At 37.0% G+C, this 14,559-nt stretch overlaps 1 protein-coding gene across 2 annotated transcripts in view; it reads left to right on the top strand.

Moving 5' to 3' along the window:
- LOC122577958 (TWiK family of potassium channels protein 18-like) overlaps positions 1-14,559 on the top strand; it is a 361,683-nt gene that overhangs the window by 13,739 nt on the left and 333,385 nt on the right. The gene's annotated exons all lie outside the window — the stretch shown is intronic.

Here is a 14,559-nt window from a genome sequence, read left to right as displayed (position 1 = left end):
AGCAAAGTAAATCTAGACAGTGATTCCTTCTTTTCAACCACTAGACGATAGAATAAATTCTTCAGAAAGAACATCTACGTGGAGATATTATTTTAATTTCAAATTTCGAATTTAATTTCAAATAGATATATTCATATTCGTTGAATATTTCGGTGAAATCTCAGCTGCGTATTAATATCCTAGAAATCAATCAATTACTTCTTCTAGGAAGTTAATCAATTATTTTCGATCGAATTGCGCGTAATGTTAAGAGTAAAATTTTCTATGAAATTCCAAAACTTATAATGCCAATTATATAATTTTTTAAGCGTGAGTTTTTCTTCGTGTATTGGATATTTTTGTAGACGTAGTTCACAGAGGAGGTAAAGATTTTGCACCGTGGCGTAAGGTAAATATATTCGATGACATACGCCAGATTGTTCTTTCAAAGTTGTTCTGTTAACAATAGACATCTGTATTTCACGTTGCTATGCAAGTGTTGTGGATACTTGAATTATATCGTATATTGAAACATTTTCCTCCTATTGTTGATGCAGAATTCTTGCCAAGTGTTCATGCGGAAAGAGATGCGGGATATCGTGTTACTATTGTATTTTGTAAAACTGCTCAGAATTCACCGCCCATGAAATAAAATCGGAAGAGTGTTTTTATTTAAAAATTAACATTTATATAAATTTGATGAGAATTAATTTTCATATCTCTAGAATTTAACGTATATAGCTATAATTATTATTAATAATCATTAAATCTTACGAAATTTTACTAACTTTCTTCAACGATTAGCTTTAGTAAAAATAATATTTCATTTTCTTCGAAACACCACCACACTAAAAGATATCCACTTATTATTGTGAAGTTATTGCTTTCCACCCTCTTTTCCACGTTTCTATCCAGCGTCGATGTAAATTCATATCCATCCGATCGAGAAATCGAAATTATTCAAATCAGCGTAGATTTACGTTCATTTCTGTCATTCTAAATTCAAATCGGACAGATAAATATGTACGTGTAGATACGTGGAGTACGTTTGGCCTTACGCTTTAGTGTAAGTATTGTCGGTCGAAATATTATAATCAAGTACATTAATTATATCAAATTTATGATTATCTTTCGAAATTACAAATGAAATTAGTCTCGATATAGACGTTAACGTGTTTTAGTAAATGTTTTTACAACAACTTGTTACAGAGAAAGATGTCCGTAACGTGTATTACATATCGATGTATGTACAGCTTATGATGGCAATATTTTAAAAGTGGGTATACTTTTTAGAAGTTAACGTCACAGAAATTTATAGCTGGAAAAGGCAGGTTTAGCATGGTAATATTTTATAATCCATATCAAAATCAAATTTTTCAAAATAGGAATTACTTTAATCATTCAGCAATAACGATAAATATAATCTGGAATAGTGTCATCGATAGTTTGTTGGATTGTCGGTTCCAATGGAGGAAAATCCCGGCAGAAAACCTTTAGACAAGCAAGTTTAACGAATGAAAGATGAACGCCCATCGAAAGGGATGTAAAATAAATATTTTTCGCGGATGCGTGTTAAAAAGGGTGAATGTCGGAACGTGAAATATTTCGTCGGTTGGGAATCGTGTTTGTATTCGTATTATCCACGATAGAGGAGGCGGTGCTCGGGAACGCGGAAGATAACAAAAATCACAACAGGTTGACGAACGTTGCCCGACCGAATTCGAACGATGGAAAAACGATAGTTGTTCGATAGATCAATCAGGAAACGTTTTTAGAATCGGATTTACGGGCACGGGACTGTGGCTGCTATGAAAATTTAAGCGCAGCCGACGGCGCTGCAGCCGCGCAACCCTACGCTCGATAATTTATCAGGATCATTCCAAGAGTGGCGCGCGCAGTACGCGAGAATAGGCTGCCGCCGAATTTATGATAACGATAACATTGAATAATTCGCGGCAACGATTGATCGTGTGCAGGGCCCAGCACGAGGCCACTGCGGCGCAACGCGCTTTTCGTTTCAACCCACCAGCCAACCCTAAAATCTGTCAAAATTAGCGCATGATAAATATAAGGCATTGCTGTCGTCTCCTCGAATTAATTGCTTTTTCGAAAGCTAATCTTAACCCTCGGATAATTAATCGCCAGGGAAATCCAATCTCTTCCATTTTCTAATTTCCACGATATAGCCGTTTCTTAGTGATGATCGAGTAGGAAATTTTATCGCGTCTTGATATCGAACGAAGTTATCATGGAACATCAAACGAAGAATTTTGATTGAAAATAGAATTCAAAAATTAGGGGAAACGTGTGTTAAGGTTGTCCATATCGATGAGGTTTATATACGTAGTTATAGCGTACTCACAGAAACATTCGTTGACGCGAACAACTTGCTAATTAAGCTAATATGTGCTACATGTTGTTCCGTTATGACTATTTATGACTGAAATATTATAACTGCTACGATTAAGCAATCAATTATTTAATTAAAGAGCGACCGTAAAGTCAGCCGAATAACGTATAATTATGATCTCATTTTTGTTCTGTGTTATTATTGCTTAATTAATTCTCTAAAATCCTTTAGCGTGTGAAATATTCGTTTAATTGTAACCGGTATTATATTAATATTTCGAAATGAGAATATAGCAGTACAACGTGAAAATGATGAAACCGATCCTATTTACAAAATCAAGTTAATTTTTATAACTGAATCGTAACTTTTCCTCGCTGTACCTTCGATTAAAATGCATTTACATAGTACTGCCAAATGTAATTGTACACCTCCGAAATTGAAAGTTTTTAATAAAATTGCTCGAGTTAGTTTAGCGAAAAAGTACATACAGTTTCTGTTGAAAAGTTTGTTGCAATTGGTTTACTATGTACGTTAAATTGTCTAAATTACCATTGAACGATTACTTGTTTCAACGTAGACTCGGCTGAATGAGTTGAAAGGATCTAATTGTTTCATAAAATTCTATAAAGAAACGTTACTGTTCCTACGTTGTTGCGTAGCTACTTCTTATTTCCGATATACATAAATATTATAAATAATATAATACTTGTACACATAAATACTATGTACTGTATCGAATTTCATATTTCGTTATGGATCGTTTAAAACGTATCGTTCGAATTTGTGAATTTGAGAGTTTCCAGTAGTACGCGGACGTGTGCATAATATATAAAAAGCGTAAGATCAGTCATGTCTGTCAGACATGTTTCAGTCGTTATTTGCACGGAACGCAGTTGAGGAATGCGTTCAATTTCCTTTACGTGCCACCTGGAAGCATTTCAGTGGGAAGATTCTTCAAGGAGCTTTCGTTTTTCGGTCCACAGAGCTTCGAAGTTACGGAAACCGTTCAGGGATCGTTTAGAACTCATCAATCCAGCTCTAGAATTACGGTTGGAAACTTTGGAAAGCTGAGAATTTAATTATTGAAGAAATTTAATTTGTATATCGAGTATACTCCTCGGTGATCCAGCTTTAGCGTCGGCAAATGAAATATTTTTCATTTTATCGATGCAGACAAGCTTCATCTGTACATGAAATTAGTTCCTTACTTCGTGCGCTCTACCTCTCTTTTCGTAAATTTGAATATCTATGTTTAGTAGAATGTTCGATAAAAATTGACTGCTCTTCACCGTTTTCATTTTCTAATTATTTTATTATAAATCTATTGTTTTGTTCGCGATATACGTGCTTTTTACTCTAAAACACGTATTGGGGCATTTATTAGAATTTTTCGATAAATGTAACGAATAGGAGTGCAGTGGAACTGGAATAAACCGTGACATTTCGTATTTGGTCATAGATATCCGAATTTTGCTGTTTAATCGAGCTTGCTAAGACAGCGATATAAGACAAGCGTGGCAAATATACGCTTTGTACAGCGCTGAGAATCTATTAGTGGAACTTGTTATTAAACCCTTGGGGCAAGCAATCTCGCCTAAATGGCAACCACATATGTTCCCTTTCACGAATTCACTACACAACGTAGTTTCAAGACTTACTGTAAGATCTTAAGCGCAGAAACAAAACGATTGACATGACTGCGGCATGCTGTTACATTGCGTGTTGAAATCCCGCGCAACTGCAGCTGTACGATCTGTGACGAATAACACGTAACGTCGTGATTCAATACGCATCGATATTTTCTAAGTAAAACACTTGCGGTTTTGAAAATTTTGTTAACTAAAGAAAGTAAGTGTATCGTACATTTCTTATTGCTAGAGTTTGTCTTACATTCAACTGTTTTACGGGATATTATGCGATAGTATTCTATCAGTAGGGTGATATCCAAAGGCACGTTTAGATCAAACGAGCAAGAACATGAAACGAGAGTAAAAGCATTCGCTCGTGCTCGTGTAGTGTACTTGACCATTCAGCAATCTGCTCGTAAACTCATTTACACAGCTAAATCTTTTACGATGAACGCGAGCGAACGATTCGGCGAACAAACGCTAAATGGCAAAGGAGTGGATGGCTCGTTTATACTTTAGTTCTATCAAAGCGAAGGAAGATCGAGCATTTCCTCGCTAGATCTTTAAGTGCATCTTTAGAAATAATTTTAATCGTCGTGGAAACGCAGCCAAATTCTCTGAAACGTTAAAATTATCCACAGGAATGTGTGATACTAGTCGGTAGAGAGCTTCGTAACTTTGCTTCGCTACGTTCTAGCAATTATAACGTTAAGGTTCCCATGTAGCTCGCGAAGCCGATTATAATAGCGAATAATTATGATACCATTACATCGATTATAATTTCATTAATTATATGCAACGTCATGTTAATTAAATAAATCGTAAATTGGATTGAACGGGGAATTGGAATTTTTGGAAACGTTAGAAATCTAATATATATAATTTGCCAACTCTGATATTTCGGAATTAGCAATGTGACTGTAATTGGAAATCTTTTCGCCACAGAATCGAACGCTAAGATGTGGTTTTAAATAAAGTTGTTATCCCTGCAATAGTAATTTCGTCTGAATTCATTCGGTGCTAGTGCGGCGAGTTACTGTGGCTTTTCGTTGGTTGCCAGAAATCTCAAAGTTGCATATATATAACGCAGAATAGTTTGTTCCCTGTTTCCGCCTGGAATACTTTCTGCATAGTTCTGGCGAATTACGCCGGCTTGTAATAGGTACAGCCAACAGTGCGATTTAAATAGTTTGAAAAGATTTCCCTTGGAAAAATTGGATAAGAGCTTCCTTAGCATTCCCTTTGATGGTCTCGTGCTTTGCACTCTGTCCAGTCTTACATCTACCGTCTCCTTGAATCACCATTTTCTACTTCTATCTCTTTTCCTTTTCACAGTCGTTTCCCATTTTACCTTTGTAAGTATTTCTTTTTTGGTATTACGCGAAGAAAGCACGAACCGAATTGTAGTTGAGGTTCATGGAATCTAAGGGATGTATAAAAATAGACAAATTGGAGATATCTAATCGAACTGATAGGCGTACAGGATGTACAGTGACTATAAAAGGTATTTGTACATGACCTTATTTTCCAATAAAGCGTCTTTTCTTAGCAGGTCTTACATTTCGCTTTCACAATATCGTTTTGCTGTAGCCACATGAAAGTATTGCTAAATTGTACGAAATTTAATCTATTTGAATTTAATTAATTGCTATATAAATTCCATAATAAATACAACGGTGTATGAATACCATTTACGATCTCGGTATATAAATTTTACGCTTTAAATTCGTTCGATTTACTCGATGCGAAAGCATGTACGTTGTTAAGTAAGTAAGTCTTCTCACGCTGATACATAAGTTATCGCGAATTTTCTCTTCCTCGTTTTATGTATAATTATATTTTCCATAAATAAACGCAATGTGCTTTATTATCGCCCATCTGTTAGCTCGCACACGTATAGTCGTCGTACGCATATGTTTATCTAAAATTGAACAAATAGCCACCAAATTAATTAAGCATATATATAATCCCAGACAAATTTATGATTAAATTTGATTCCATTACACATACGTTACAATTATCTTTCGATGTTTATACCACATCTAAACGACTGGTATTTCATCGAAATGTCCCAATAATTTAACGAAAGCCTGTTGTCCAATTAAATGCTAATTTAATGAAAAGAAGTTATTCGAGAAACTTTGCACCTCATCAGGTCAATTGTGAAAGGCTCGTTTCTTTTTCTTAGAATTCAATGATGTTGTGCGACACGGAATCATAGATCTTCTGACAGTCGATTAAATGTCATCGCTGGAAATAAAAGTGGAGATCGGTTGTGTAACGTTACCAATGACTGATCTTTGCAGGTAGCGATCGGTTTAATGGATAAATTTTTCCCCCGAGTGATTTTAGCGGCGCAACCAATGTGGATAGCTTCGACTTTCTGCGAGTGCATTCTGGGTAGGTAATTTTTTCCGGCACGTCGAGCGTTTGCAGGCTGGCTCGAATTGAACTGGGAATTACGCGGCCCCCAATTAAATTTCTCCATTGGTCCGCCAGTGTGATTCGAAATCGATACTACGTACCTCGAGTGACATCGTGTAATAATGTCGATGAGCTGACTCGTCGGGTACGAACATGTGAGAAGAAAAAAAAATGGAGAGAGACGGAGTCAGAGACAAAGATGGAACGAGAGAATTTTTCTCTCCGTCCGGCAAATCTTCAGTGTTGATGTCGAATGGAAATTCTGTAATAGTCTTGTCGAGCCACGGTTTTTCGGTTCATTGAAAATTTCTAATGTTCGTCACACCGTGATTGCAGTCTGATTTTAATATTAGTGAAACCTTTTTAGGGATAAGCGCGATAAACGCGATCACGTTGAAGAAACCGCATTGCGGTTTGAAATGTTGCCATCCAATAGAAAATTTATTTGTGATGCTTCAAGGAGGATCTAACATTTCTTCCTATTTTTTTTTTGTTTTTTGTTTTCAAGAGTATGAGAATTTTGTCAACTTTGTAATACCTTTAAGAAGTATTTTTAATCTTCCGTACGTATTGTGTCTATTTTCTATTCACTAATATGTAAAATTAATTATTTTTCGGATAAATAAAGGTATAAAACGATACCTGTATCTAAGAAGTCCAAGAATATAGTCCATTGGATTACAAACAGGGATAGTTGTATAATTTTGTTTTCACTTTACTGCTGACGATCGAATTGCTCATTGCGGAAATAATTTAATGCCGTTCCAAAATAAAATTATCGGAGATATAGAAGGGTGTCGTTGAAATTAATTGTTCGTAACGAAACGTGCTTAAGTTATATTATTGCATATTTAATTACACCACGTTATAATCGTAATAATAATCGCATCATATATTAATTTTACCATCCGGTAGAATTAATTGATTTCTTCGATAGCTAAATACGATATAACTCGAATATTTAAAAGAAAAAAGCATCTTAAACAGCCGCTAAGTTACGAAGCGAAGATTAAGACATTTTAACTGAAGACGAAGACTTTCGCGTTAATTAGGATTTTATGAAATTATGATATTTATGTTTGCCAGAATAATATATTTATGCGACTTCCCTTCCTTCCGTAGAATGAATGTTTCTCGTTACAACATGATGCAACTCCGTTGGACGGTTCTATTACTAATTTAACTTCCGACAGTACGCCGCCAGCGGCGAAGTTAAATCGAACCCGAATGAAGGTCTTCAGCGCGTTTCTGCCACAACGACGAGAATTCAGTCAAACCATTAGAATGAAAACCGCAGAGTTCGTTATGGTTGCAAGAAAGAAAGGGAAAGATTTTTGGCGACAGGCGCTTTCAATACTTGTTGATGTTCTATCCATTTCCGCTGCGTAATCTGAAACTCTTCTCTGCGTGTAAAACATCGGTGTATGTATATTTGACAAATGTCAAAAACGAAACAAATAATTTTTCGCAAATTTCTAGCAACATCAAATTTTTCCCGAATATTTTAAGATTAATGAAAATCGTTCCAACGATTCTCGACATCTAACATGATGAATCACTGTTACGCCCCGAGGTTTACTATAGGCCGTCTTCCTCGGTACCACAGTGTCGCAGACAGATCGTCTTACATGACCGGCGAAATATACGCAAAGTAGCGACAAGCGCATAGCTGTCGTCAAGCAGCGAGTTCTACAAACATCGATTCGCCTTTGGTCCGTTATTTTACACAATGAAGGTGACATACGTGATCATAGGCGCGAACGGTTGCGAGACCCGAGCGTGGTGGTTGTCACGTAAACTTGAGGGTTAGATGATAAAAAAAGAAGGTTGAGTCATAACACAACTTTATTTACTAACACAGCACAGGTTTACAGTAATCGTGACTGATGTTGACTATTCTAACGGTGAAGAATAACTGAGCTTTTTACCGATGATACTGTGTCTGAGGAAAGTTAGCGGTGAGTGTGTCTAAGGACACGGAACCATCGGATTTGTTGATGATAATTTTGGTTAGGAAAGTGAGGGCAGTAGACATTGTTTCTGATTGGATAAAAGAAGCTTGGTGGACTAGGAAGGGTCTTAGCCGCCCTCGATAAATAGTTGCTAGTGTGAAGTATCATACGTGAGAAAAACTAACTTTCCCGTGTCTCCCCGTAGTAAACAATAAGCTTTAGAAACGAGTCAGTAAAGGGATGTCGGTATGGTCTGAAGAACTTTAGTTAGAAAATGCCCGAGATTTGTGATAGGTCCTTAAGACCATTGAGGGCATGCAGTAAGGATGTGCGGACATCTGGTTGCCATCTTACCCGCGGTGTGTGGCCTGGTCTAGGTAGAGTGTCTCCTGACGTAACAGTGGGTCATTGAAGTAAGTGAGGGTACGCACATATCTGCCCTCTAATGTGGATTGACGTCACATGGACATCGTCTCCCAGAGAAGCCAAAGGAAAAAATGGAAAGGCAGTCAGTATCATTTGAGGATTCAAACGGAATACGTCGAGAGGTTCGGACGAATAAAATCCAGGTCGCTTAGCCTAACGAACACATCGAGAAATATCACAAAATCGGGTCGAATTGTAATAACAAACTAATTGTATCATCGATAAATCATTTGTGACGTGTTCATTATAATTTTAAATATTGTTGGAAATAGAAGCTTATATTAACCCTGTTAATTCAGTGTTACAATCGTTTGAACTACCTGTGTTATCCTAATCGAAACAGGGGAACGACTGATTCGTGGCGTCGATTATCAGAATCGTAGCGAGAATTTACGCCTCTCGCTGACGCGTTTTCCTCGCGATCGCGTCTCTCCGCGAACGATCGTAACATTCACGTTACTAAGTTTATAAAAAAATTATATCAAATTTTTGGGATGATTAAAATATGATAAATTTCATGGACTAACAAATGTTCAACAATGCGAATGATTTAGATAATATCGTTAGAAAGAAGTTCACGCACACAATATAATATCTTGTAAAAATATATAAAATCGTTCGCTGCAGAGAACGAATTGGAACAGGACGATGGCATACAGCTTTCGGACACGAGTTTTGAGCGTGTTCTTCGATGTTCCTCAATCGTCTCAGAAATAAGAGACTATTTCGTCTTAACACGAGAGCGAGATTTTACGGATTGCCCTAAACATCATCGTAACGCACGTTACGAGAATCTCATCGTTGTTGCGCGAAATTGGACACTTGTTGATTCATCCTTTATCAATAGCAGTCGTTCACAGATTCACTTTTTTCCTTACACGATCAACGAGCAATTATAAGGCCTACGCGCTAGGAGATAGAAAATTGGGAAGGATAAAAAGTATACTGCAGTATATTATACGGATAACGTTCTCGTAGTCGTTGTCCAACGTGTTATATTCGCAGGTTTCGAGTAATTGAATTCGACGTTCGCGATAGCTGGCGAAACTTTGTGATTTATAATCGGGACGGGTCGCAATGTTTTAGACGAAAAAGGGACAGGAGGAAATTGTTAATGGTTGGACGCGAACGTTCGCACGACCATCGGGGAAACCGCTTTTCGCAACAACTCCACAATCGAACAACTCGAAGAGCTAAAATCTGCGCGACAAAGGCTAGTTTGGTGTAACTCCTTTAAATGAAAATTCAATTCTCGTCAAAGGTTATCGCTTTTTACGTCTCCGCTTAACGATTTCTCTTTGACGCGGTTTTCCATATGCATTTGTTATACGTTCAGACCGTTTTGCAAAGTTGCGGTTGTCGATAAGTTGGAGTTGTTAACATACCATAAACTACAACCAAGGGAATATCGATATTTTTACAGAAACTCGCCGTGTATCGTGTAACAATTAGAATCTTACGATTATAATCGATTAATAAGACTACTTGTTTGAGCTTTGAACTTTCGAGAATAAAAATATGATTATGAAACAGTTGGATATTCTACGAAAAACGCAATACGAACCGTAGGGTGAAAGGAACAACGCGAAAAATTCTCATCGGAATTTTTTGAAATTTAGATTTTGGCACGATCTAGACAGATCGTTAACAGGACGAAAAAGTTTTTGGCATCGTTCCCTCGTAAATCAATGACGCTAATGCCTGGATTACCGTGGGCTCCACTTGTAGGGTGTTAATGTAACGGTTGTTACAATATATGCAATAGATATTCAGCGGTGGCGCTTACTTAGCTTGTACAGTTTTCGATTTCCATATATATACAAGCGTCCTCTTTTCATGTTCATCTGGAATTCGTGTATTCTTAGTCATACGCGCGTAGCTTTAAAGTTTGTTAGTTATTTTTGCTGATCGCAGGATATTTCTACCCTATCTGCGTAAGTAGTTTCGCTTAAATTTAACAAAAGGACGAAACGCAAACTTTGCGTCTGGTCTCGCGAAGCGCGATACGAAGGATTATTTTATTCGGATAATACGTCTTATTGATCTTATTGATCAAAGAACGTGTTTGATTCGATGTCTTGGCAATCTTAATTTCTCATAACGTACAGGCTGCGATCAAACTCGATATCGATGTTTCGTAAATTTTTGAAAAAAGGTCTCGCTGTCGACGGCGGAAGTTTCTTTAAAGCAGGCAGAGAATGTGCGAGGATCAATCTGGCTAACACGGTTCGCCATTCTTCGATTCGTCCTGGCTGATCCATCAGGAACCGAGAAATTCGTCCTCCCGCAAAGAAGGAGCTTAATCCAAATTGAAGAATAATATCGCTGGTTAATCCTGGCCCGAGGAGCCAGGAGAGATTCGTGAGAAGAAAGCCGCTGAAACACCGACCGAGAATACGAATATCTCGCGGATTTAAATATTTCGAAATGGCGAGCAGACGTTCGACACGAGCAGAGTGAAACGAATATGGTCGAAACGACGATAAGCGTTTCCCGTCGGCCTACTCTTTATTCTTCCCATGGGTCTATTCAGTTTTCTCTTGCTTGCTTCCGCGACACCGTTCGTCTGTTTAAAACCATCTTTAACGATCTTATCTCGCCGGAGCTTATAAACGGTTCCGAAGCTTTAATCGAAATGACCTTTACCCTGCATTTCCCTGTAAACGACCCTCTGAAGCGGATGAAAAGTGTCATTTGCGTTTAAAGAGGATCGTAATCAAGTGAACACATTTCCCTCGTACAGATATGCATGGTTAAAACTGATTTTAATTTGTTGTACGATAATTTTGCTTCGCTATTTCCCTGTCTTCCACGTATTAATGTGCTTCGCGTATTATTACGTCGTGTTATTGATTGTGCCGTTTGATATTGCAATTACATTTACATGTGATTATGGAGACGCGTCTTTATTTAAGTCATGTTTAACAATACAGTTTCATTCTACGGCGAGTCGCAAAATTATTCGCATGGATACGCCAATACCTATAACCGCACTGGAAATATTCGCTATATTACTCGAATATTAAACGCGTTACGGCTAGCTACCTCTCTTATTCGCTACTTACGAACGAAAATTACAGAGATTAATATTATAAACATCGATGCTTTCGAATTGCTGGAAATAAACCGATATACAAAGGAAAGGGCGGAAAATTCAGGGGAAATTGCTCGCCAACTCGGATATCACTCTCTTGCTTCGTACTTTTACAGACGATTCTGCGTGTATGAATATTTTGCTTCGGCTCCTATTAAAGACACTTCCGCCGTGCTAATGGAATCCTTTTTTCTTTTTTTCTTTTTTTCTTTTTGATTTTACAAAACACCATATTGCGTTTGATCAGAGCTTGTACGTTATTAGTAGACTGCGGATTTTTATGCAAATTTATATTTTTCAGGATGTATGTAATTAAGAAGGTAATCAAGTAAGCGTCATAGACAGCACTATAATTTGGACATTTTGTCGAAATTTATACTTTGAAATTTCCTACGAATAAATAAAAATTCGCAGTCTAGTTATTAGAAATTGTGATTGGGAAACCATCGAATCAGTTACAGAGAATACTACCAGTCATTCCCGGACGTGCGTCATGTGCGTTCTATATCGGCATCAAAGTTATAAGAGCGGTGACCTATAAAGTAGTTCCGTGTTATTGGCGTCGCAAGCCTCTGATCTTTGTGGAACATTAAAACGTGCTTGACGCTAGCATTAAAAGCGTTTTTTGCGAGATTTATGAGGACTTTGAGGGATATAACACGTTTAATGTTATTGTAATGTTGTACTATTTTTTGTTCGGCTGCTTGAAATATATCGCGTCTGAAGAAATGAACTTTTGGTTCAGAGTACTTTCGATATTATATCGTGTTTTACTTTGAAGTAAAACGCAAGATAGGTTGAATAGCACTTGAGAAAAAATTGGTTTGAAATTAAGTTTAAAGAAGAAAAATAGAAAGATGACATATTTTTAAAGAGTTCGAATAATTAATTAATATATTTTTCTCATTTTATCCCGAATATATATTATGGTTTCCTTTAACACCATACATTCGTTTGATAAAGGTCGCAGAATTTTCTTCGAACAAAAACATGCTACTCGGACAAAAAGGATAGGTAGGTAATATTGCTTGCACGAGAAGTATTTGTAAGTAAAAACAAAGAAGAAAATGAACAAATAAAATTACATATAAAAATACATACATACAAAACATATAAAAATTTCCTACTAAGCTACGACTTATTTATCATATGTCAAAAATTTGTGTAAACTGCGTTCAATAAAAATTGGCTCTTTAACCCTAAACGACACTACTGAAATTAATATTTTTATTGGCTGTGAAAATATGAAACTTAAACAGACAAATAGTGGTATGGAGAATTGCGTCGCGGTTAAGTTACAGCATGTGATACTATTATACCGGAGTTATTATTCCATACCAAACTATTCACGGTACTGTGGGTCCTGCTGTAAGTATAGGTGACTACTAAACAAGTTAGAGGACACAGTTCGGAGGTCCACCGCGAATTACCAACTCGATCCCAAATATCAGAAACGCAAAATTGCCTTCTACCTGTTGTATTCGCGATAACGACGTTTCTCTTGGATGATCATTTAAATTTCGATGAAATTCCCCGCGTTCCAGTGGTCGATATTGTCCGATCGGAATTTCTCCAGCATTTTTCCTAGCTTATTAAAGTACTTTCTATGGTTGCGCGATACGACAAAAACGTATTAATTCACGGAAGTTGGACATACATTTTTAGTTGAAATAATAGCCACTGTACGAAGATAATATAGGTATTCAATTTCAGTTTTCCTCTCTTTACGATCTTTTTTTCGTTCGACTCTTTAATCTTCATTTCCGATGCCCCTTTTTATACGACATAAAAATTTTTACGATAATTTATTACCTTGAAATTTTAAACGACCTAATTCCCTTTTCTGGGACTGATAATAAATTTCTCTGAATTTGATAAATTATTTCCGTCATCTTAATCAATTCCGGCCAGTTATTGACTTAACACGCTTTCCTACTTCGTCGCAAATCTATGGAGCGTGAGAAGATAATAAGCAATACTATTTTCTGGCAAATAAAAATGAAGAAGTTTACTTGAAAGAGAAGCGTAGAGAAAATTCAACGTTATACGTATTTTTGTTATTTCTTGCTCGTGCCTGGTGCCCTTTTTCCTACTTCTGTCGCAGTTCTTTACGAATATCCGTAATAAGTTATCCTTTTTTTATTATTCTCGCGTTCGCTTAATTCTTTTTATTATAGTCGACGAGTCTGTAGTTTCGGTTTTCTCTGTAGAACAAAACATCTTTCCACTCCGTCTGGTCGCGAAGTAGCTGGAAGCGAGAAACCCGGCGATAATTTGTCGCGAGGATCTTTGCGAGGGCCATTCTTCTTTTCTTGCAATTTTAAATGTTTCGCGACGTATTTCTTCGTGGTTTCTACTGCTTACGCTAATAAAACCACCAAGTGTCATTTTAAGCCCTTTTCGTCCAAGCGACTTAAGTAAAAAGAAAGGGGAAAGAAAGAGGGCGCGGGAAGGCAACAAGGAGGGATGGACAAAACGAAAAATGAGTACGAAGAAGCCGACGACATTGCACCTGAATGTTCGGGAGAAAATTTATAATATTCCGTTGTATTTCATTAGGGTATTCTTTCGGGCTTTTACGACGTTTTCCCATGGCGACGGTAAATCGTTCGACGCCATGGAAATTACTGTTCAGAACTATAAAACGTGACGACAGAACGTGACACGTGCTCAACGAGTTTATTTTATAACTAACGTAAATGGATC

The sequence above is a fragment of the Bombus pyrosoma genome, linkage group LG3 (assembly GCF_014825855.1).
Source record: "Bombus pyrosoma isolate SC7728 linkage group LG3, ASM1482585v1, whole genome shotgun sequence".
NCBI lineage: Eukaryota > Metazoa > Arthropoda > Insecta > Hymenoptera > Apidae > Bombus > Bombus pyrosoma.
Note: the sequence above shows the minus strand (reverse complement) of the source record. Positions and strands in the feature narration are given on the sequence as shown.